Genomic DNA, 20,650 nt, shown 5'->3' on the forward strand with positions numbered 1-20,650 from the left:
TGTTTTACATATATTCATCAATATTGCTCAAATCTAGGGTTATATTTCATCTGCCTCTTGCTCATTGAAATACCTTTTTGATTTTTGCAATCACAGTATTGTTACTATAATATTGAAAACACTTTCAGTTTTTATTAGGTTTAAGATGATCTGTTCAATCGAAAGATAAATCAGACTTTTCTAATTGAATTGAATCGCAGGACGACTTAATGAAAATAGTTTTTTATATAAGAATGAGGAAAGCAAGGCACTGCTGAGATTTGAACTCAGGATCTCCTGTTTACTAGACAGGCGCTTTAACCAGCTAAGCCACAGCACCCTCTTGAAAATGCTTTAAGGAACAGTTTGCCATATGGTGTTCAAGAGAATCCTGAGTTTTTCACTTTCATAATCATTTCTCAGTTCAGAAAACGCTCTACTCAACTACTTTAGACGAGGATACTGATCCTATTCATAAACACCTCATTGATATATTGCTTATCTTGTTCATAAATGTTTTAATCATGCCTTCTTTAAGAATGCATTACTTGAATTCAACTCTAGAATGATTTTTTATCTCTATTTTGCTCTTTGTCACTCTTTTTTCCCTTTTTCATTCAAAACATTACTTTGAAAATCTTCACAACACCACGTTTTTTTGTTTTTCAATTTAAGATGACCCATTCTAATGTTCACAGAACAACACTTTTCTTTTTAAATGTATTAAACATTTGCGTGACGAAAATTATTTTTACATGTAAGGACCAATAATAAGGTGCTGCTGAGATTTGAACTCAGGATTTCCTGTTTTTCCTGTTTACGAGACAGGCGCTTTAACCACTTAGCCACAGCACCTATTTTAGTGATACAGAAGGGATCATTAATTTAGTATTGGTGATCAAATTCTGTGCCTGTGTTAAAGTGTCTTAATATGTATTCTAATGTTAAACAAGCAAGGATTCCTAATCTGTAAACACGAATAGCTATGTTGTATTACAAAAGAACACATTTTAAACTCAATCCCATATTTTGAATAGTTCATAAATAAGTGTTTTACATATATTAATCAATATTGCTCAAATCTAGGGTTATATTTCATCTGCCTCTTGCTCATTGAAATACATTTTTTAATTTTTGCAATCACAGTATTGTTACTATAATATTGAAAACACTTTCAGTTTTTATTAGGTTTAAGATGATCTGTTCAACCGAAAGATAAATCAGACTTTTCTAATTGAATTGAATCGCAGGACGAATTAATGAAAATAGTTTTTTATTTAAGAATGAGGAAAGCAAGGCACTGCTGAGATTTGAACTCAGGATCTCTGTTTACTAGAAAGGCGCTTTAACCAGCTAAGCGACAGCACCCTCTTGAAAATGCTTTAAGGAACAGTTTGCCATATGGTGTTCAAGAGAATCCTGAGTTTTTCACTTTCATAATCCTTTCTCAGTTCCGAAAACGCACTACTCAAATAGTTTAGACGAGGATACTGATCCTATTCATAAACACCTCATTGATATATTGCTTATCCTGTTCATAAATGTTTTAATTATGCCTTCTTTAAGAATGCATTACTTGAATTCAACTCTAGAATGATTTTTTATCTCTATTTTGATCTTTGTCACTCTTTTTTCCCTTTTTCATTCAAAGCATTACTTTGAAAATCTTCACAATACCACGTTTTTTTGTTTTTCAATTTAAGATGACCCATTCTAATGTTCACAGAACAACACTTTTCTTTTTAAAATGTATTAAACATTTGCGTGCTGAAAATTATTTTTACATGTAAGGACCAATAATAAGGTGCTGCTGAGATTTGAACTCAGGATTTCCTGTTTACGAGACATGCACTTTAACCACTTTGCCACAGCACCTAGTTTAGTGATACAGAAGGGATCATTAATTTAGTATTGGTGATCAAATTCTGTGCCTGTGTTAAAGTGCCTTAATATGTATTCTAATGTTAAACAAGCAAGGATTCCTAATCTGTAAACAAGAATAGCTATGTTGTATTACAAAAGAACACATTTTAAACTCAATCCCATATTTTGAATAGTTCATAAATAAGTGTTTTACATATATTCATCAATATTGCTCAAATCTGGTGTTATATTTCATCTGCCTCTTGCTCATTGAAATACCTTTTTGATTTTGCAATCACAGTATTGTTATAATATTGAAAACACTTTCAGTTTTTATTAGGTTTAAGATGATCTGTTCAACCGAAAGATAAATCAGACTTTTCTAATTGAATTGAATCGCAGGACGACTTAATGAAAATAGTGTTTTATATAAGAATGAGGAAAGCAAGGCACTGCTGAGATTCGAACTCAGGATCTCCTGTTCACTAGACAGGCGCTTTAACCAGCTAAGCCACAGCACCCTCTTGAAAATGCTTTAAGGAACAGTTTGCCATATGGTGTTCAAGAGAATCCTGAGTTTTTCACTTTCATAATCATTTCTCAGTTCAGAAAACGCTCTACTCAACTACTTTAGATGAGGATACTGATCCTATTCATAAACACCTCATTGATATATTGCTTATCTTGTTCATAAATGTTTTAATCATGCCTTCTTTAAGAATGCATTACTTGAATTCTACTCTAGAATGATTTTTTATCTCTATTTTGCTCTTTGTCACTCTTTTTTCCCTTTTTCATTCAAAACATTACTTTGAAAATCTTCACAACACCACGTTTTTTTGTTTTTCAATTTAAGATGACCCATTCTAATGTTCACAGAACAACACTTTTCTTTTTAAATGTATTAAACATTTGCGTGACAAAAATTATTTTTACATGTAAGGACCAATAATAAGGTGCTGCTGAGATTTGAACTCAGGATTTCCTGTTTACGAGACAGGTGCTTTAACCACTTAGCCACAGCACCTATTTTAGTGATACAGAAGGGATCATTAATTTAGTATCGGTGATCAAATTCTGTGCCTGTGTTAAAGTGTCTTAATATGTATTCTAATGTTAAACAAGCAAGGATTCCTAATCTGTAAACACGAATAGCTATGTTGTATTACAAAAGAACACATTTTAAACTCAATCCCATATTTTGAATAGTTCATAAATAAGTGTTTTACATATATTAATCAATATTGCTCAAATCTAGGGTTATATTTCATCTGCCTCTTGCTCATTGAAATACCTTTTTGATTTTTGCAATCACAGTATTGTTACTATAATATTGAAAACACTTTCAGTTTTTATTAGGTTTAAGATGATCTGTTCAACCGAAAGATAAATCAGACTTTTCTAATTTAATTGAATCGCAGGACGAATTAATGAAAATAGTTTTTTATATAAGAATGAGGAAAGCAAGGCACTGCTGAGATTTGAACTCAGGATCTCCTGTTTACTAGACAGGCGCTTTAACCAGCTAAGCCACAGCACCCTCCAGAAAATGCTTTAAGGAACAGTTTGCCATATGGTGTTCAAGAGAATCCTGAGTTTTTCACTTTCATAATCATTTCTCAGTTCAGAAAACGCACTACTCAAATAGTTTAGACGATGATACTGATCCTATTCATAAACACCTCATTGATATATTGCTTATCTTATTCATAAATGTTTTAATCATGCCTTCTTTAAGAATGCATTACTTGAATTCTACTCTAGAATGATTTTTTATCTCTATTTTGCTCTTTGTCACTCTTTTTTCCCTTTTTCATTCAAAACATTACTTTGAAAATCTTCACAACACCACGTTTTTTTGTTTTTCAATTTAAGATGACCCATTCCAATGTTCACAGAACAATACTTTTCTTTTTAAAATGTCTTAAACATTTGCGTAATGAAAATTATTTTTACATGTAAGGACCAATAATAAGGTGCTGCTGAGATTTGAACTCAGGATTTCCTGTTTACGAGACAGGTGCTTTAACCACTTAGCCACAGCACCTACTTTAGGGATAGAGAAGGGATCATTAATTTAGTATTGGTGATCAAATTCTGGGCCTGTGTTAAAGTGTCTTAATATGTATTCTAATGTTAAAAAAGCAAGGATTCCTAATCTGTAAACAAAAATAGCTATGTTGTATTAAAAAAGAACACATTTTAAACTCAATCCCATATTTTGAATAGTTCATGAATAAGTGTTTTATATATATTCATCAATATTGCTCAAATCTAGGGTTATATTTCATCTGCCTCTTGCTCATTGAAATACCTTTTTGATTTTGCAATCACAGTATTGTTACTATAATATTGAAAACACTTTCAGTTTTTATTAGGTTTAAGATGATCTGTTCAACCGAAAGATAAATCAGACTTTTCTAATTTAATTGAATCGCAGGACGAATTAATGAAAATAGTTTTTTATTTAAGAATGAGGAAAGCAAGGCACTGCTGAGATTTGAACTCAGAAGCTCCTGTTTACTAGACAGGGACTTTAACCAGCTAAGCCACAGCAACCTCTTGAAAATGCTTTAAAGAACAGTTTGCCATATGGTGTTCAAGAGAATCTTGAGTTTTTCACTTTCATAATCATTTCTCAGTTCAGAAAACGCTCTACTCAACTACTTTAGACGAGGATACTGATCCTATTGATAAACACCTCATTGATATATTGCTTATCCTGTTCATAAATATTTTAATTATGCCTTCTTTAAGAATGCATTCCTTGATTTCAACTCTAGAATGATTTTTTATCTCTATTTTGCTCTTTGTCACTCTTTTTTCCCTTTTTCATTCAAAGCATTACTTTGAAAATCTTCACAATTCCATGTTTTTTTGTTTTTCAATTTAAGATGACCCATTCTAATGTTCACAGAACAACACTTTTCTTTTTAAAATGTATTAAACATTTGCGTGATGAAAATTATTTTTACATGTAAGGACCAATAATAAGGCGCTGCTGACATTTGAACTCAGGATTTCCTGTTTACGAGACAGGTACTTTAACCACTTAGCCACAGCACCTATTTTAGTGATACAGAAGGGATCATTAATTTAGTATTGGTGATCAAATTCTGTGCCTGTGTTAAAGTGTCTTAATATGTATTCTAATGATAAACAAGCAAGGATTCCTAATCTGTAAACAAGAATAGCTATGTTGTATTACAAAAGAACACATTTTAAACTCAATCCCATATTTTGAATAGTTCATAAATAAGTGTTTTACATATATTCATCAATATTGCTCAAATCTAGGGTTATATTTCATCTGCCTCTTGCTCATTGAAATACCTTTTTGATTTTTGCAATCACAGTATTGTTACTATATTATTGAAAACACTTTCAGTTTTTATTAGGTTTAAGATGATCTGTTCAACCGAAAGATAAATCAGACTTTTCTAATTGAATTGAATCGCAGGACGACTTAATAAAAATAGTTTTTTATATAAGAATGAGGAAAGCAAGGCACTGCTGAGATTTGAACTCAGCATCTCCTGTTTACTAGACAGGCGCTTTAACCAGCTAAGCCACAGCACCCTCTTGAAAATGCTTTAAGGAACAGTTTGCCATATGGTGTTCAAGAGAATCCTGAGTTTTTCACTTTCATAATCATTTCTCAGTTCAGAAAACGCTCTACTCAACTACTTTAGACGAGGATACTGATCCTATTCATAAACACCTCATTGATATATTGCTTATCTTGTTCATAAATGTTTTAATCATGCCTTCTTTAAGAATGCATTACTTGAATTCAACTCTAGAATGATTTTTTATCTCTATTTTGCTCTTTGTCACTCTTTTTTCCCTTTTTCATTCAAAACATTACTTTGAAAATCTTCACAATACCACGTTTTTTTGTTTTTCAATTTAAGATGACCCATTTTAATGTTCACAGAACAACACTTTTCTTTTTAAAATGTATTAAACATTTGCGTGATGAAAATTATTTTTACATGTAAGGAGCAATAATAAGGCGCTGCTGACATTTGAACTCAGGATTTCCTGTTTACGAGACAGGTACTTTAACCACTTAGCCACAGCACCTATTTTAAAGATACAGAAGGGATCATTAATTTAGTATTGGTGATCAAATTCTGTGCCTGTGTTAAAGTGTCTTAATATGTATTCTAATGTTAAACAAGCAAGGATTCCTAATCTGTAAACACGAATAGCTATGTTGTATTACAAAGGAACACATTTTAAACTCAATCCCATATTTTGAATAGTTCATAAATAAGTGTTTTACATATATTAATCAATATTTCTCAAATCTAGGGTTATATTTCATCTGCCTCTTGCTCATTGAAATACATTTTTTAATTTTTGCAATCACAGTATTGTTACTATAATATTGAAAACACTTTCAGTTTTTATTAGGTTTAAGATGATCTGTTCAACCGAAAGATAAATCAGACTTTTCTAATTTAATTGAATCGCAGGACGAATTAATGAAAATAGTTTTTTATTTAGGAATGAGGAAAGCAAGGCACTGCTGAGATTTGAACTCAGGATCTCCTGTTTACTAGAAAGGCGCTTTAACCAGCTAAGCGACAGCACCCTCTTGAAAATGCTTTAAGGAACAGTTTGCCATATGGTGTTCAAGAGAATCCTGAGTTTTTCACTTTCATAATCATTTCTCAGTTCAGAAAACGCTCTACTCAACTACTTTAGATGAGGATACTGATCCTATTCATAAACACCTCATTGATATATTGCTTATCTTGTTCATAAATGTTTTAATCATGCCTTCTTTAAGAATGCATTACTTGAATTCAACTCTAGAATGATTTTTTATCTCTATTTTGCTCTTTGTCACTCTTTTTTCCCTTTTTCATTCAAAACATTACTTTGAAAATCTTCACAACACCACGTTTTTTTGTTTTTCAATTTAAGATGACCCATTCTAATGTTCACAGAACAACACTTTTCTTTTTAAATGTATTAAACATTTGCGTGACAAAAATTATTTTTACATGTAAGGACCAATAATAAGGTGCTGCTGAGATTTGAACTCAGGATTTCCTGTTTACGAGACAGGTGCTTTAACCACTTAGCCACAGCACCTATTTTAGTGATACAGAAGGGATCATTAATTTAGTATTGGTGATCAAATTCTGTGCCTGTGTTAAAGTGTCTTAATATGTATTCTAATGTTAAACAAGCAAGGATTCCTAATCTGTAAACACGAATAGCTATGTTGTATTACAAAAGAACACATTTTAAACTCAATCCCATATTTTGAATAGTTCATAAATAAGTGTTTTACATATATTAATCAATATTGCTCAAATCTAGGGTTATATTTCATCTGCCTCTTGCTCATTGAAATACCTTTTTGATTTTTGCAATCACAGTATTGTTACTATAATATTGAAAACACTTTCAGTTTTTATTAGGTTTAAGATGATCTGTTCAACCGAAAGATAAATCAGACTTTTCTAATTTAATTGAATCGCAGGACGAATTAATGAAAATAGTTTTTTATTTAAGAATGAGGAAAGCAAGGCACTGCTGAGATTTGAACTCAGGATCTCCTGTTTACTAGACAGGCACTTTAACCAGCTAAGCCACAGCACCCTCTTGAAAATGCTTTAAGGAACAGTTTGCCATATGGTGTTCAAGAGAATCCTGAGTTTTTCACTTTCATAATCATTTCTCAGTTCCGAAAACGCACTACTCAAATAGTTTAGACGAGGATACTGATCCTATTCATAAACACCTCATTGATATCTTGCTTATCCTGTTCATAAATGTTTTAATTATGCCTTCTTTAAGAATGCATTACTTGAATTCAACTCTAGAATGATTTTTTATCTCTATTTTGCTCTTTGTCACTCTTTTTTCCCTTTTTCATTCAAAGCATTACTTTGAAAATCTTCACAATACCACATTTTTTTGTTTTTCAATTTAAGATGACCCATTCTAATGTTCACAGAACAACACTTTTCTTTTTAAAATGTATTAAACATTTGCGTGCTGAAAATTATTTTTACATGTAAGGACCAATAATAAGGTGCTGCTGAGATTTGAACTCAGGATTTCCTGTTTACGAGACAGGCACTTTAACCACTTTGCCACAGCACCTAGTTTAGTGATACAGAAGGGATCATTAATTTATTATTGGTGATCAAATTCTGTGCCTGTGTTAAAGTGTCTTAATATGTATTCTAATGTTAAACAAGCAAGGATTCCTAATCTGTAAACAAGAATAGCTATGTTGTATTACAAAAGAACACATTTTAAACTCAATCCCATATTTTGAATAGTTCATAAATAAGTGTTTTACATATATTCATCAATATTGCTCAAATCTAGGGTTATATTTCATCTACCTCTTGCTCATTGAAATACCTTTTTGATTTTTGCAATCACAGTATTGTTACTATAATATTGAAAACACTTTCAGTTTTTATTAGGTTTAAGATGATCTGTTCAACCGAAAGATAAATCAGACTTTTCTAATTGAATTGAATCGCAGGACGACTTAATGAAAATAGTTTTTTATATAAGAATGAGGAAAGCAAGGCACTGCTGAGATTTGAACTCAGGATCTTCTGTTTACTAGACAGGCGCTTTAACCAGCTAAGCCACAGCACCCTCTTGAAAATGCTTTAAGGAACAGTTTGCCATATGGTGTTCAAGAGAATCCTGAGTTTTTCACTTTCATAATCATTTCTCAGTTCAGAAAACGCTCTACTCAACTACTTTAGACGAGGATACTGATCCTATTCATAAACACCTCATTGATATATTGCTTATCTTGTTCATAAATGTTTTAATCATGCCTTCTTTAAGAATGCATTACTTGAATTCAACTCTAGAATGATTTTTTATCTCTATTTTGCTCTTTGTCACTCTTTTTTCCCTTTTTCATTCAAAACATTACTTTGAAAATCTTCACAACACCACGTTTTTTTGTTTTTCAATTTAAGATGACCCATTCTAATGTTCACAGAACAATACTTTTCTTTTTAAAATGTCTTAAACATTTGCGTAATGAAAATTATTTTTACATGTAAGGACCAATAATAAGGTGCTGCTGAGATTTGAACTCAGGATTTCCTGTTTACGAGACAGGCGCTTTAACCACTTAGCCACAGCACCTACTTTAGGGATACAGAAGGGATCATTAATTTCGTATTGGTGATCAAAGTCTGTGCCTGTGTTAAAGTGTCTTAATATGTATTCTAATGTTAAAAAAGCAAGGATTCCTAATCTGTAAACAAAAATAGCTATGTTGTATTAAAAAAGAACACATTTTAAACTCAATCCCATATTTTGAATAGTTCATGAATAAGTGTTTTATATATATTCATCAATATTGCTCAAATCTAGGGTTATATTTCATCTGCCTCTTGCTCATTGAAATACCTTTTTGATTTTGTAATCACAGTATTGTTACTATAATATTGAAAACACTTTCAGTTTTTATTAGGTTTAAGATGATCTGTTCAACCGAAAGATAAATCAGACTTTTCTAATTTAATTGAATCGCAGGACGAATTAATGAAAATAGTTTTTTATTTAAGAATGAGGAAAGCAAGGCACTGCTGAGATTTGAACTCAGGATCTCCTGTTTTCTAGACAGGCACTTTAACCAGCTAAGCCACAGCAACCTCTTGAAAATGCTTTAAGGAACAGTTTGCCATATGGTGTTCAAGAGAATCCTGAGTTTTTCACTTTCATAATCATTTCTCAGTTCAGAAAACGCTCTACTCAACTACTTTAGACGAGGATACTGATCCTATTGATAAACACCTCATTGATATATTGCTTATCCTGTTCATAAATGTTTTAATTATGCCTTCTTTAAGAATGCATTACTTGATTTCAACTCTAGAATGATTTTTTATCTCTATTTTGCTCTTTGTCACTCTTTTTTCCCTTTTTCATTCAAAGCATTACTTTGAAAATCTTCACAATACCACATTTTTTTGTTTTTCAATTTAAGATGACCCATTCTAATGTTCACAGAACAACACTTTTCTTTTTAAAATGTATTAAACATTTGCGTGATGAAAATTATTTTTACATGTAAGGACCAATAATAAGGCGCTGCTGACATTTGAACTCAGGATTTCCTGTTTACGAGACAGGTACTTTAACCACTTAGCCACAGCACCTATTTTAGTGATACAGAAGGGATCATTAATTTAGTATTGGTGATCAAATTCTGTGCCTGTGTTAAAGTGTCTTAATATGTATTCTAATGATAAACAAGCAAGGATTCCTAATCTGTAAACAAGAATAGCTATGTTGTATTACAAAAGAACACTTTTTAAACTCAATCCCATATTTTGAATAGTTCATAAATAAGTGTTTTACATATATTCATCAATATTGCTCAAATCTAGGGTTATATTTCATCTGCCTCTTGCTCATTGAAATACCTTTTTGATTTTTGCAATCACAGTATTGTTACTATAATATTGAAAACACTTTCAGTTTTTATTAGGTTTAAGATGATCTGTTCAACCGAAAGATAAATCAGACTTTTCTAATTGAATTGAATCGCAGGACGACTTAATAAAAATATTTTTTTATATAAGAATGAGGAAAGCAAGGCACTGCTGAGATTTGAACTCAGGATCTCCTGTTTACTAGACAGGCGCTTTAACCAGCTGAGCCACAGCACCCTCTTGAAAATGCTGTAAGGAACAGTTTGCCATATGGTGTTCAAGAGAATCCTGAGTTTTTCACTTTCATAATCATTTCTCAGTTCAGAAAACGCTCTACTCAACTACTTTAGACGAGGATACTGATCCTATTCATAAACACCTCATTGATATATTGCTTATCTTGTTCATAAATGTTTTAATCATGCCTTCTTTAAGAATGCATTACTTGAATTCAACTCTAGAATGATTTTTTATCTCTATTTTGCTCTTTGTCACTCTTTTTTCCCTTTTTCATTCAAAACATTACTTTGAAAATCTTCACAATACCACGTTTTTTTGTTTTTCAATTTAAGATGACCCATTCTAATGTTCACAGAACAACACTTTTCTTTTTAAAATGTATTAAACATTTGCGTGATGAAAATTATTTTTACATGTAAGGACCAATAATAAGGCGCTGCTGACATTTGAACTCAGGATTTCCTGTTTACGAGACAGGTACTTTAACCACTTAGCCACAGCACCTATTTTAGTGATACAGAAGGGATCATTAATTTAGTATTGGTGATCAAATTCTGTGCCTGTGTTAAAGTGTCTTAATATGTATTCTAATGATAAACAAGCAAGGATTCCTAATCTGTAAACAAGAATAGCTATGTTGTATTACAAAAGAACACATTTTAAACTCAATCCCATATTTTGAATAGTTCATAAATAAGTGTTTTACATATATTCATCAATATTGCTCAAATCTAGGGTTATATTTCATCTGCCTCTTGCTCATTGAAATACCTTTTTGATTTTTGCAATCACAGTATTGTTACTATAATATTGAAAACACTTTCAGTTTTTATTAGGTTTAAGATGATCTGTTCAACCGAAAGATAAATCAGACTTTTCTAATTGAATTGAATCGCAGGACGACTTAATAAAAATAGTTTTTTATATAAGAATGAGGAAAGCAAGGCAATGCTGAGATTTGAACTCAGGATCTTCTGTTTACTAGACAGGCGCTTTAACCAGCTAAGCCACAGCACCCTCTTGAAAATGCTTTAAGGAACAGTTTGCCATATGGTGTTCAAGAGAATCCTGAGTTTTTCACTTTCATAATCATTTCTCAGTTCAGAAAACGCTCTACTCAACTACTTTAGACGAGGATACTGATCCTATTCATAAACACCTCATTGATATATTGCTTATCTTGTTCATAAATGTTTTAATCATGCCTTCTTTAAGAATGCATTACTTGAATTCAACTCTAGAATGATTTTTTATCTCTATTTTGCTCTTTGTCACTCTTTTTTCCCTTTTTCATTCAAAACATTACTTTGAAAATCTTCACAACACCACGTTTTTTTGTTTTTCAATTTAAGATGACCCATTCTAATGTTCACAGAACAACACTTTTCTTTTTAAAATGTATTAAACATTTGCGTGCTGAAAATTATTTTTACATGTAAGGACCAATAATAAGGTGCTGCTGAGATTTGAACTCAGGATTTCCTGTTTACGAGACAGGCACTTTAACCACTTTGCCACAGCACCTAGTTTAGTGATACAGAAGGGATCATTAATTTAGTATTGATGATCAAATTCTGTGCCTGTGTTAAAGTGTCTTAATATGTATTCTAATGTTAAACAAGCAAGGATTACTAATCTGTAAACAAGAATAGCTATGTTGTATTAAAAAAGAACACATTTTAAACTCAATCCCATATTTTGAATAGTTCATAAATAAGTGTTTTACATATATTCATCAATATTGCTCAAATCTGGGGTTATATTAAATCTGCCTCTTGCTCATTGAAATACCTTTTTGATTTTGCAATCACAGTATTGTTACTATAATATTGAAAACACTTTCAGTTTTTATTAGGTTTAAGATGATCTCTTCAACCGAAAGATAAATCAGACTTTTCTAATTGAATTAAATCGCAGGACGACTTAATGAAAATAGTTTTTTATATAAGAATGAGGAAAGCAAGGCACTGCTGAGATTCGAACTCAGGATCTCCTGTTTACAAGACAGGCGCTTTAACCAGCTAAGCCACAGCACCCTCTTGAAAAAGCTTTAAGGAACAGTTTGCCATATGGTGTTCAAGAGAATCCTGAGTTTTTCACTTTCATAATCATTTCTCAGTTCAGAAAACGCTCTACTCAACTACTTTAGATGAGGATACTGATCCTATTGATAAACACCTCATTGATATATTGCTTATCCTGTTCATAAATGTTTTAATTATGCCTTCTTTAAGAATGAATTACTTGATTTCAACTCTAGAATGATTTTTTATCTCTATTTTGCTCTTTGTCACTCTTTTTTCCCTTTTTCATTCAAAGCATTACTTTGAAAATCTTCACAATACCACGTTTTTTTGTTTTTCAATTTAAGATGACCCATTCTAATGTTCACAGAACAACACTTTTCTTTTTAAAATGTATTAAACATTTGCGTGATGAAAATTATTTTTACATGTAAGGACCAATAATAAGGCGCTGCTGACATTTGAACTCAGGATTTCCTGTTTACGAGACAGGCACTTTAACCACTTAGCCACAGCACCTATTTTAGTGATACAGAAGGGATCATTAATTTAGTATTGGTGATAAAATTCTGTGCCTGTGTTAAAGTGTCTTAATATGTATTCTAATGTTAAACAAGCAAGGATTCCTAATCTGTAAACAAGAATAGCTATGTTGTATTACAAAAGAACACATTTTAAACTCAATCCCATATTTTGAATGGTTCATAAATAAGTGTTTTACATATATTCATCAATATTGCTCAAATCTAGGGTTATATTTCATCTGCCTCTTGCTCATTGAAATACCTTTTTGATTTTTGCAATCACAGTATTGTTACTATAATATTGAAAACACTTTCAATTTTTATTAGGTTTAAGATGATCTGTTCAACCGAAAGATAAATCAGACTTTTCTAATTGAATTGAATCGCAGGACGACTTAATGAAAATAGTTTTTTATATAAGAATGAGGAAAGCAAGGCACTGCTGAGATTTGAACTCAGGATCTCCTGTTTACTAGACAGGCGCTTTAACCAGCTAAGCCACAGCACCCTCTTGAAAATGCTTTAAGGAACAGTTTGCCATATGGTGTTCAAGAGAATCCTGAGTTTTTCACTTTCATAATCATTTCTCAGTTCAGAAAACGCTCTACTCAACTACTTTAGACGAGGATACTGATCCTATTCATAAACACCTCATTGATATATTGCTTATCTTGTTCATAAATGTTTTAATCATGCCTTCTTTAAGAATGCATTACTTGAATTCAACTCTAGAATGATTTTTTATCTCTATTTTGCTCTTTGTCACTCTTTTTTCCCTTTTTCATTCAAAACATTACTTTGAAAATCTTCACAACACCACGTTTTTTTGTTTTTCAATTTAAGATGACCCATTCTAATGTTCACAGAACAATACTTTTCTTTTTAAAATGTCTTAAACATTTGCGTAATGAAAATTATTTTTACATGTAAGGACCAATAATAAGGTGCTGCTGAGATTTGAACTCAGGATTTCCTGTTTACGAGACAGGCGCTTTAACCACTTAGCCACAGCACCTACTTTAGGGATACAGAAGGGATCATTAATTTCGTATTGGTGATCAAAGTCTGTGCCTGTGTTAAAGTGTCTTAATATGTATTCTAATGTTAAAAAAGCAAGGATTCCTAATCTGTAAACAAAAATAGCTATGTTGTATTAAAAAAGAACACATTTTAAACTCAATCCCATATTTTGAATAGTTCATGAATAAGTGTTTTATATATATTCATCAATATTGCTCAAATCTAGGGTTATATTTCATCTGCCTCTTGCTCATTGAAATACCTTTTTGATTTTGCAATCACAGTATTGTTACTATAATATTGAAAACACTTTCAGTTTTTATTAGGTTTAAGATGATTTGTTCAACCGATAGATAAATCAGACTTTTCTAAATTAATTGAATCGCAGGACGAATTAATGAAAATAGTTTTTTATTTAAGAATGAGGAAAGCAAGGCACTGCTGAGATTTGAACTCAGGATCTCCTGTTTACTAGACAGGCGCTTTAAACAGCTAAGCCACAGCACCCTCTTGAAAATGCTTTAAGGAACAGTTTGCCATATGGTGTTCAAGAGAAACCTGAGTTTTTCACTTTCATAATCATTTCTCAGTTCAGAAAACGCTCTACTCAACTACTTTAGACGAGGATACTGATCCTATTCATAAACACCTCATTGATATATTGCTTATCCTGTTCATAAATGTTTTAATTATGCCTTCTTTAAGAATGCATTACTTGAATTCAACTCTAGAATGATTTTTTATCTCTATTTTGCTCTTTGTCACTCTTTTTTCCCTTTTTCATTCAAAGCATTACTTTGAAAATCTTCACAATACCACGTTTTTTTGTTTTTCAATTTAAGATGACCCATTCTAATGTTCACAGAACAACACTATTCTTTTTAAAATGTATTAAACATTTGCGTGATGAAAATTATTTTTACATGTAAGGACCAATAATAAGGTGCTGCTGAGATTTGAACTCAGGATTTCCTGTTTACGAGACAGGCGCTTTAACCACTTAGCCACAGCACCTATTTTAGTGATACAGAAGGGATCATTAATTTAGTATTGGTGATCAAATTCTGTGCCTGTGTTAAAGTGTCTTAATATGTATTCTAATGTTAAACAAGCAAGGATTCCTAATCTGTAAACAAGAATAGCTATGTTGTATTACAAAAGAACACATTTTAAACTCAATCCCATATTTTGAATAGTTCATAAATAAGTGTTTTACATATATTCATCAATATTGCTCAAATCTAGGGTTATATTTCATCTGCCTCTTGCTCATTGAAATACCTTTTTGATTTTGTAATCACAGTATTGTTACTATAATATTGAAAACACTTTCAGTTTTTATTAGGTTTAAGATGATCTGTTCAACCGAAAGATAAATCAGACTTTTCTAATTTAATTGAATCGCAGGACGAATTAATGAAAATAGTTTTTTATTTAAGAATGAGGAAAGCAAGGCACTGCTGAGATTTGAACTCAGGATCTCCTGTTTACTAGACAGGCACTTTAACCAGCTAAGCCACAGCAACCTCTTGAAAATGCTTTAAGGAACAGTTTGCCATATGGTGTTCAAGAGAATCCTGAGTTTTTCACTTTCATAATCATTTCTCAGTTCAGAAAACGCTCTACTCAACTACTTTAGACGAGGATACTGATCCTATTGATAAACACCTCATTGATATATTGCTTATCCTGTTCATAAATGTTTTAATTATGCCTTCTTTAAGAATGCATTACTTGATTTCAACTCTAGAATGATTTTTTATCTCTATTTTGCTCTTTGTCACTCTTTTTTCCCTTTTTCATTCAAAGCATTACTTTGAAAATCTTCACAATACCACATTTTTTTGTTTTTCAATTTAAGATGACCCATTCTAATGTTCACAGAACAACACTTTTCTTTTTAAAATGTATTAAACATTTGCGTGATGAAAATTATTTTTACATGTAAGGACCAATAATAAGGCGCTGCTGACATTTGAACTCAGGATTTCCTGTTTACGAGACAGGTACTTTAACCACTTAGCCACAGCACCTATTTTAGTGATACAGAAGGGATCATTAATTTAGTATTGGTGATCAAATTCTGTGCCTGTGTTAAAGTGTCTTAATATGTATTCTAATGATAAACAAGCAAGGATTCCTAATCTGTAAACAAGAATAGCTATGTTGTATTACAAAAGAACACTTTTTAAACTCAATCCCATATTTTGAATAGTTCATAAATAAGTGTTTTACATATATTCATCAATATTGCTCAAATCTAGGGTTATATTTCATCTGCCTCTTGCTCATTGAAATACCTTTTTGATTTTTGCAATCACAGTATTGTTACTATAATATTGAAAACACTTTCAGTTTTTATTAGGTTTAAGATGATCTGTTCAACCGAAAGATAAATCAGACTTTTCTAATTGAATTGAATCGCAGGACGACTTAATAAAAATATTTTTTTATATAAGAATGAGGAAAGCAAGGCACTGCTGAGATTTGAACTCAGGATCTCCTGTTTACTAGACAGGCGCTTTAACCAGCTGAGCCACAGCACCCTCTTGAAAATGCTTTAAGGAACAGTTTGCCATATGGTGTTCAAGAGAATCCTGAGTTTTTCACTTTCATAATCATTTCTCAGTTCAGAAAACGCTCTACTCAACTACTTTAGACGAGGATACTGATCCTATTCATAAACACCTCATTGATATATTGCTTATCTTGTTCATAAATGTTTTAATCATGCCTTCTTTAAGAATGCATTACTTGAATTCAACTCTAGAATGATTTTTTATCTCTATTTTGCTCTTTGTCACTCTTTTTTCCCTTTTTCATTCAAAACATTACTTTGAAAATCTTCACAATACCACGTTTTTTTGTTTTTCAATTTAAGATGACCCATTCTAATGTTCACAGAACAACACTTTTCTTTTTAAAATGTATTAAACATTTGCGTGATGAAAATTATTTTTACATGTAAGGACCAATAATAAGGCGCTGCTGACATTTGAACTCAGGATTTCCTGTTTACGAGACAGGTACTTTAACCACTTAGCCACAGCACCTATTTTAGTGATACAGAAGGGATCATTAATTTAGTATTGGTGATCAAATTCTGTGCCTGTGTTAAAGTGTCTTAATATGTATTCTAATGATAAACAAGCAAGGATTCCTAATCTGTAAACAAGAATAGCTATGTTGTATTACAAAAGAACACATTTTAAACTCAATCCCATATTTTGAATAGTTCATAAATAAGTGTTTTACATATATTCATCAATATTGCTCAAATCTAGGGTTATATTTCATCTGCCTCTTGCTCATTGAAATACCTTTTTGATTTTTGCAATCACAGTATTGTTACTATAATATTGAAAACACTTTCAGTTTTTATTAGGTTTAAGATGATCTGTTCAACCGAAAGATAAATCAGACTTTTCTAATTGAATTGAATCGCAGGACGACTTAATAAAAATAGTTTTTTATATAAGAATGAGGAAAGCAAGGCAATGCTGAGATTTGAACTCAGGATCTCCTGTTTACTAGACAGGCGCTTTAACCAGCTAAGCCACAGCACCCTCTTGAAAATGCTTTAAGGAACAGTTTGCCATATGGTGTTCAAGAGAATCCTGAGTTTTTCACTTTCATAATCATTTCTCAGTTCAGAAAACGCTCTACTCAACTACTTTAGACGAGGATACTGATCCTATTCATAAACACCTCATTGATATATTGCTTATCTTGTTCATAAATGTTTTAATCATGCCTTCTTTAAGAATGCATTACTTGAATTCAACTCTAGAATGATTTTTTATCTCTATTTTGCTCTTTGTCACTCTTTTTTCCCTTTTTCATTCAAAACATTACTTTGAAAATCTTCACAACACCACGTTTTTTTGTTTTTCAATTTAAGATGACCCATTCTAATGTTCACAGAACAACACTTTTCTTTTTAAAATGTATTAAACATTTGCGTGCTGAAAATTATTTTTACATGTAAGGACCAATAATAAGGTGCTGCTGAGATTTGAACTCAGGATTTCCTGTTTACGAGACAGGCACTTTAACCACTTTGCCACAGCACCTAGTTTAGTGATACAGAAGGGATCATTAATTTAGTATTGATGATCAAATTCTGTGCCTGTGTTAAAGTGTCTTAATATGTATTCTAATGTTAAACAAGCAAGGATTACTAATCTGTAAACAAGAATAGCTATGTTGTATTAAAAAAGAACACATTTTAAACTCAATCCCATATTTTGAATAGTTCATAAATAAGTGTTTTACATATATTCATCAATATTGCTCAAATCTGGGGTTATATTAAATCTGCCTCTTGCTCATTGAAATACCTTTTTGATTTTGCAATCACAGTATTGTTACTATAATATTGAAAACACTTTCAGTTTTTATTAGGTTTAAGATGATCTCTTCAACCGAAAGATAAATCAGACTTTTCTAATTGAATTAAATCGCAGGACGACTTAATGAAAATAGTTTTTTATATAAGAATGAGGAAAGCAAGGCACTGCTGAGATTCGAACTCAGGATCTCCTGTTTACTAGACAGGCGCTTTAACCAGCTAAGCCACAGCACCCTCTTGAAAATGCTTTAAGGAACAGTTTGCCATATGGTGTTCAAGAGAATCCTGAGTTTTTCACTTTCATAATCATTTCTCAGTTCAGAAAACGCTCTACTCAACTACTTTAGATGAGGATACTGATCCTATTGATAAACACCTCATTGATATATTGCTTATCCTGTTCATAAATGTTTTAATTATGCCTTCTTTAAGAATGCATTACTTGATTTCAACTCTAGAATGATTTTTTATCTCTATTTTGCTCTTTGTCACTCTTTTTTCCCTTTTTCATTCAAAGCATTACTTTGAAAATCTTCACAATACCACGTTTTTTTGTTTTTCAATTTAAGATGACCCATTCTAATGTTCACAGAACAACACTTTTCTTTTTAAAATGTATTAAACATTTGCGTGATGAAAATTATTTTTACATGTAAGGACCAATAATAAGGCGCTGCTGACATTTGAACTCAGGATTTCCTGTTTACGAGACAGGCACTTTAACCACTTAGCCACAGCACCTATTTTAGTGATACAGAAGGGATCATTAATTTAGTATTGGTGATCAAATTCTGTGCCTGTGTTAAAGTGTCTTAATATGTATTCTAATGTTAAACAAGCAAGGATTCCTAATCTGTAAACAAGAATAGCTATGTTGTATTACAAAAGAACACATTTTAAACTCAATCCCATATTTTGAATGGTTCATAAATAAGTGTTTTACATATATTCATCAATATTGCTCAAATCTAGGGTTATATTTCATCTGCCTCTTGCTCATTGAAATACCTTTTTGATTTTTGCAATCACAGTATTGTTACTATAATATTGAAAACACTTTCAATTTTTATTAGGTTTAAGATGATCTGTTCAACCGAAAGATAAATCAGACTTTTCTAATTGAATTGAATCGCAGGACGACTTAATAAAAATAGTTTTTTATATAAGAATGAGGAAAGCAAGGCACTGCTGAGATTTGAACTCAGGATCTCCTGTTTACTAGACAGGCGCTTTAACCAGCTAAGCCACAGCACCCTCTTGAAAATGCTTTAAGGAACAGTTTGCCATATGGTGTTCAAGAGAATCCTGAGTTTTTCACTTTCATAATCATTTCTCAGTTCAGTAAACGCTCTACTCAACTACTTTAGACGAGGATACTGATCCTATTCATAAACACCTCATTGATATATTGCTTATCTTGTTCATAAATGTTTTAATCATGCCTTCTTTAAGAATGCATTACTTGAATTCAACTCTAGAATGATTTTTTATCTCTATTTTGCTCTTTGTCACTCTTTTTTCCCTTTCTCATTCAAAGCATTACTTTGAAAATCTTCACAATACCACGTTTTTTTGTTTTTCAATTTAAGATGACCCATTCTAATGTTCACAGAACAACACTTTTCTTTTTAAAATGTATTAAACATTTGCGTGATGAAAATTATTTTTACATGTAAGGACCAATAATAAGGTGCTGCTGAGATTTGAACTCAGGATTTCCTGTTTACGAGACAGGCGCTTTAACCACTTAGCCACAGCTCCTATTTTAGTGATACAGAAGGGATCATTAATTTAGTATTGGTGATCAAATTCTGTGCCTGTGTTAAAGTGTCTTAATATGTATTCTAATGTTAAACAAGCAAGGATTCCTAATCTGTAAACACGAATAGCTATGTTGTATTACAAAAGAACACATTTTAAACTCAATCCCATATTTTGAATAGTTCATAAATAAGTGTTTTACATATATTAATCAATATTGCTCAAATCTAGGGTTATATTTCATCTGCCTCTTGCTCATTGAAATACCTTTTTGATTTTTGCAATCACAGTATTGTTACTATAATATTGAAAACACTTTCAGTTTTTATTAGGTTTAAGATGATCTGTTCAACCGAAAGATAAATCAGACTTTTCTAATTTAATTGAATCGCAGGACGAATTAATGAAAATAGTTTTTTATTTAAGAATGAGGAAAGCAAGGCACTG

At 31.5% G+C, this 20,650-nt stretch overlaps 18 non-coding genes across 18 annotated transcripts; all 18 read right to left on the reverse strand.

The window, feature by feature from the left end:
- Nucleotides 1-245: 245 nt before the first annotated feature.
- On the reverse strand, nt 246-319 carry TRNAT-AGU (transfer RNA threonine (anticodon AGU)). The gene has a single exon. It is a non-coding gene; the product is annotated as a tRNA-Thr (tRNA).
- Nucleotides 320-752: 433 nt separating this feature from the next.
- On the reverse strand, nt 753-834 carry TRNAT-CGU (transfer RNA threonine (anticodon CGU)). Its single transcript is given in 2 exon segments — nt 753-788; nt 798-834. It is a non-coding gene; the product is annotated as a tRNA-Thr (tRNA).
- A 1,455-nt stretch (nt 835-2,289) lies between these two features.
- TRNAT-AGU (transfer RNA threonine (anticodon AGU)) lies at nt 2,290-2,363 on the reverse strand. Its single transcript has one exon. It is a non-coding gene; the product is annotated as a tRNA-Thr (tRNA).
- Nucleotides 2,364-2,796: 433 nt separating this feature from the next.
- TRNAT-CGU (transfer RNA threonine (anticodon CGU)) lies at nt 2,797-2,869 on the reverse strand. The gene has a single exon. It is a non-coding gene; the product is annotated as a tRNA-Thr (tRNA).
- Nucleotides 2,870-3,308: 439 nt separating this feature from the next.
- TRNAT-AGU (transfer RNA threonine (anticodon AGU)) lies at nt 3,309-3,382 on the reverse strand. The gene has a single exon. It is a non-coding gene; the product is annotated as a tRNA-Thr (tRNA).
- Nucleotides 3,383-3,816: 434 nt separating this feature from the next.
- Nucleotides 3,817-3,889, reverse strand: TRNAT-CGU (transfer RNA threonine (anticodon CGU)). Its single transcript has one exon. It is a non-coding gene; the product is annotated as a tRNA-Thr (tRNA).
- A 2,986-nt stretch (nt 3,890-6,875) lies between these two features.
- Nucleotides 6,876-6,948, reverse strand: TRNAT-CGU (transfer RNA threonine (anticodon CGU)). The gene has a single exon. It is a non-coding gene; the product is annotated as a tRNA-Thr (tRNA).
- Nucleotides 6,949-7,387: 439 nt separating this feature from the next.
- Nucleotides 7,388-7,461, reverse strand: TRNAT-AGU (transfer RNA threonine (anticodon AGU)). Its single transcript has one exon. It is a non-coding gene; the product is annotated as a tRNA-Thr (tRNA).
- A 1,454-nt stretch (nt 7,462-8,915) lies between these two features.
- Nucleotides 8,916-8,988, reverse strand: TRNAT-CGU (transfer RNA threonine (anticodon CGU)). The gene has a single exon. It is a non-coding gene; the product is annotated as a tRNA-Thr (tRNA).
- A 438-nt stretch (nt 8,989-9,426) lies between these two features.
- Nucleotides 9,427-9,501, reverse strand: TRNAS-AGA (transfer RNA serine (anticodon AGA)). The gene has a single exon. It is a non-coding gene; the product is annotated as a tRNA-Ser (tRNA).
- A 945-nt stretch (nt 9,502-10,446) lies between these two features.
- TRNAT-AGU (transfer RNA threonine (anticodon AGU)) lies at nt 10,447-10,520 on the reverse strand. Its single transcript has one exon. It is a non-coding gene; the product is annotated as a tRNA-Thr (tRNA).
- Nucleotides 10,521-13,505: 2,985 nt separating this feature from the next.
- On the reverse strand, nt 13,506-13,579 carry TRNAT-AGU (transfer RNA threonine (anticodon AGU)). The gene has a single exon. It is a non-coding gene; the product is annotated as a tRNA-Thr (tRNA).
- A 434-nt stretch (nt 13,580-14,013) lies between these two features.
- TRNAT-CGU (transfer RNA threonine (anticodon CGU)) lies at nt 14,014-14,086 on the reverse strand. Its single transcript has one exon. It is a non-coding gene; the product is annotated as a tRNA-Thr (tRNA).
- A 946-nt stretch (nt 14,087-15,032) lies between these two features.
- TRNAT-CGU (transfer RNA threonine (anticodon CGU)) lies at nt 15,033-15,105 on the reverse strand. The gene has a single exon. It is a non-coding gene; the product is annotated as a tRNA-Thr (tRNA).
- A 1,458-nt stretch (nt 15,106-16,563) lies between these two features.
- TRNAT-AGU (transfer RNA threonine (anticodon AGU)) lies at nt 16,564-16,637 on the reverse strand. Its single transcript has one exon. It is a non-coding gene; the product is annotated as a tRNA-Thr (tRNA).
- Nucleotides 16,638-18,602: 1,965 nt separating this feature from the next.
- On the reverse strand, nt 18,603-18,676 carry TRNAT-AGU (transfer RNA threonine (anticodon AGU)). The gene has a single exon. It is a non-coding gene; the product is annotated as a tRNA-Thr (tRNA).
- Nucleotides 18,677-19,622: 946 nt separating this feature from the next.
- On the reverse strand, nt 19,623-19,696 carry TRNAT-AGU (transfer RNA threonine (anticodon AGU)). Its single transcript has one exon. It is a non-coding gene; the product is annotated as a tRNA-Thr (tRNA).
- Nucleotides 19,697-20,130: 434 nt separating this feature from the next.
- TRNAT-CGU (transfer RNA threonine (anticodon CGU)) lies at nt 20,131-20,203 on the reverse strand. The gene has a single exon. It is a non-coding gene; the product is annotated as a tRNA-Thr (tRNA).
- Nucleotides 20,204-20,650: the final 447 nt, after the last annotated feature.

Source organism: Triturus cristatus, chromosome 8 (genome assembly GCF_964204655.1).
Source record: "Triturus cristatus chromosome 8, aTriCri1.1, whole genome shotgun sequence".
Classification (NCBI taxonomy): Eukaryota; Metazoa; Chordata; class Amphibia; order Caudata; family Salamandridae; genus Triturus; species Triturus cristatus.